Source organism: Elephantulus edwardii, unplaced genomic scaffold, assembly GCF_000299155.1.
Source record: "Elephantulus edwardii isolate Elephantulus edwardi_28Jun2011 unplaced genomic scaffold, EleEdw1.0 scaffold00089, whole genome shotgun sequence".
In the NCBI taxonomy this organism is placed as follows: Eukaryota; Metazoa; Chordata; class Mammalia; order Macroscelidea; family Macroscelididae; genus Elephantulus; species Elephantulus edwardii.
In genome coordinates this window covers 11,385,133-11,388,935 of record NW_006399839.1, presented here as the reverse complement: position 1 = coordinate 11,388,935, position 3,803 = coordinate 11,385,133, and the positions used below count along the sequence as shown (strand labels likewise).

The following is a 3,803-nucleotide window of genomic DNA, read 5'->3' as shown; positions in this document are numbered from 1 at the left end:
GCGCCAGAAACCACTGTTGGTCTGTATTTCCCAACACCAATTAATACAGACTGGGGTGGGAGCTGAAGGGGAGGGCCCACAAAGTAGTAAGGGGGTACATGCCAAAGGCTGAGGCTGGATGGACATGGCTTAGTGGACATCTGGGAGCCCAAGGCCACCATCCTGCCTGTCCCTTCTCTGGGGCGGTGCCAGACCCTGGAGCCAAGACCACTGGCAGCAGCAGCCCTTCTCCTTCACGTCAAAGTGCTCTGCTTCAAAAGCAGAACCAAAGTAAGAAGACGTCCCAGCTACTGTCAACCCCTCAGTCTCACTCGAACACAAATGCCACGCAACGGGAGCCGGGGCTCCGCCAGGTTCTCACAGGACTCACCCAGGGCAGGGTCAGCACACACTGGCATCTCCCCTCTCCTACCACCCCCCACCCACAAAAAGTAACCCCACACCAGAGGAGAAACTTAGCCCTAACAGAAGGACAACTACTTTATACAATCCTTTTACTACTACACTAACCTAGGGTGTTAGAAGACTGTTAGAATCCTTCTGCTACTACACTGAGCTAGGATATTACAATCCTGCTACATATGTACAGTGTCATCACCCAGGGGCCCTGGGCACATTATAGACATTGCTACATTAGATTCCTCTTCTTGAGGTAGTTCAAAGCCTGGACCTCGCAGATTCACACGCCACCCTGCATTGCTGAGGTGAAGACCCTATTACCAATATCCTCACGTCCAGACTAGTGTCCTTTTCTCCCTCAGATCACACAAATGGATCTGACAGCGAGAGAAATAAACACAGAGAAATTACAAATCACAGGCTAGAGAGCCAAAAATAAATGCGCACACACACACATGTGCACGCAGGCGCACACCCCCCACCCCATCTATATACACAAACCCCTGTAACTGACATCACACTAAATTAAAACTAAACTTAAAGAATAATCTACAAGTTTACCAAAACTACAGGCATTTTACAAAGTACTTGAGAAACAAACAGCTTATAAACTATGGTGGCACAGTATTGGGTAGGGCTTGGTCTTTTTGCACACAGACAGCTGAGTCAGGCCGAGCAACAAAACTCAGTTAAAAAGTTTGGGTGCAGGAGCATGAAACGCGAGTGGTGGTCTCATGCCTTGGCGCTGGGTTCTCCCAGGCCAGGCCGCTGGGAAGCTGGGAATGGGAGTTTGTTTGCACAGTGATTCGCAGGTGGGTTAGGCAGGAGGCAGCGCGGCGGCCTGTGGTGCTGGCTGCGAGCTCAGGTGGGCTGGATGCACTCAGGTCAGCGCACTCAGGTGGGTGCGCCTGGGGCTTCGCGCTCAGGGCTGCTTCAGTGGTGCGGGGATGCTGGCCGAGGCCTGCTCCAGGTAGGCCAGCGAGCCCTGCAGGAGCTCAGCCGGCTTCTTGTGCTGCATGCTGATGTCGTCAAGCACCTGCTGCCAGTGCCGCAGCTTGGTCAGGTGCTTCTGGACCAGGGCATCTTTCCACTGCAGCTCGTTCCTCAGCTCTGAGACGTCCTCTTTGATAACTTGCTCTGGTTTCTGGACAGATAACTGTAATCTATTTTGTAGGAAAAAACACTCTGTCTTGCGATATCCAGAAACTTCTGGATACACTGATCAACACCAGTGCGAATTTCCTCCGGATCGGTGCCGCTGACATAGTCCTGACTCACCAAAGATGCAAAGCAGGCCTCGAAAGAGGACTCCAGTTCGTCCACCAAGGTACTGCTCGAGCTCCTCGGAGCCCCTGGCGCAGCCTGAAGAAGCGAAGCCTGGCCCGAGAGTCCCGGTGGGGCCTGTGGGGCCCCCGGAGGCTGCCCGGAGAACATGCCACCCAGCGGGGCTGCCATGTCTGCAATGGCAAGAAACATACCTTTTTGCCTTTACCTATGTGTATCATAAAGGTCCTGACATTTTTACAGATGTTTCTAATTATGAAAAAAAAAATAGACTATTGGAGTATTAACAAATTCAATGTTGAATCATCTCTTTATAAATCAGTACTAGAGAGCAAATTATGTGCTATTTTTTAGCTTTAAAAAAGATATGATGACAATATTGATATTACTATTATTATTATTATGCGTTGCAAATGAAGGGTCCCAAAGAACGGAATAATTGTATATAATAAGACAAACAGCCAGGAACAAGATGGAGCACAGAGCATAAAACAAGGGGCCAGTAGTTTTTTACTGTAAACCCCTAGCCAAGATTCTCTATCTTTATTAAGAATTATCAGGAAGTAAATCATAGAGAAAATTCAATGCAGATGAGGCCATGCTCTTTCTATTGAAAACCTTCTGCCTGGCTTGAGAGGGAGGGGTTCACAAAGTCAAGAATTGGGTATGTCTTTGGGAATTGCCTTGATGCCTCAAGGTGAACTCCAGCTCAGGAAGCAACACTCCCTCTGTGGGGGTCCCTTGCTGTTGCCTATCTGCAACGAACAAACAGCTTTTTTTCTAGGATCTAATAAAAGGAAAACCCTAACTTATATATCTGTGGTTCCTTTAATTCCTTTTTCATATAATGTTTAGTAAAATGAATGTAGTTTTGGTTTGAATTAGAATGTCTGGTTGTGCCAGAATATGAAAGATAGTAAAAGCTAAATTAAGGATGTATAGTAAGTTGTAAAAGGTTTAGAGAAAAGTGAATTTTAGTGTATGTATTTGGGAACAAGGATGGAGGAGACTGTGTTAAACCTCAAAAATTTAAAATTCAATGTTATATCAGGAAATGAGGGGGGCTTAATGCAAGCTGAAGGTGACCTTGTGGCACTAAGGCGTTCCCTAGGAGTCAACATTGTTCTTGGTTCCTATCAACTGAATCCCTCCCTACTGAGATTAGCATAAAGAGGAACTTGTCCTTATCTGTGAAAGAGTTCACCATTATCCTTTATTTTTGTTTTGTACTTCTTTATGATTTTACTTTGTTTTCGTTGTTATTCTTGGTAGATACTCAGAGAGGCATGGCTTGGGGCCTTCATCATGGGAGCCACTGGCCCCCTGTTTTTCACACTGTCTGTTCTATATCAAATATTAATTAAATTAATCCATGTTTGGACCTGACTGAGCAGGACCTCTAACCATTGTTTAATATTACAACTGGAAATAATGATCCTAATTCTAGGGGAGAATTAACTATGGAGGCTCATCGGGCTTTAAAGGAAGTTCAAGACTTAATCTCTTCCTGTTCTCTCTTGTATAATTCATAGCAGAAAGTTATTGCTGTGTATTTTAGATGCTAAAAGGACTCCTACTGCTGTATTCTGACAGAATGCTCTTTTAAGATGAATTCATTTATCCCATTCACCTAAAAAGGTTTCGTGGACTTGCCCATTGGCTGTATCTCAATTAATAGCACAGTCAGGAAAGACAATATTTTTATATAAGACCTTATAAAATTATTATCCCTTATTATACTTTATAAGTTAACTAGGTATATCAATATTGTTCAGAATGTATAATTGCATTAGCCAATTATCTTGGTCAAATTACTCATCATTATCCAACAGATTACTATATTTTGCAAATAAAAATTCATTTATATTTCCTAAAGTTTTTGTTTATCAACCAATTTCTGATGCTCTTGTAATATTTACTGATGGATCTTCCTGAGAAAAGGCTGGTTTTGAACCAATTGGAGATCTTTAAAACAGTTGAATGCTCATCATATTCAGCATACTGTTGTTGTTGTTATGTGCCGTCGAGTCGCCTGCGACTCATAGCCACCCTATGTACAACAGCCCTAAACTCCGCTCTGTCCTGTACCAATCTCACTGTTTCTGACACTCCCATCCCAA

General features: G+C 44.3%; 1 pseudogene; it reads right to left on the bottom strand.

Annotated features, from left to right (window-relative positions):
* Positions 1–1,321: 1,321 nt before the first annotated feature.
* LOC102872712 lies at positions 1,322–1,854 on the bottom strand (annotated as a pseudogene).
* Between the last annotated feature and the right edge of the window lie 1,949 nt (positions 1,855–3,803).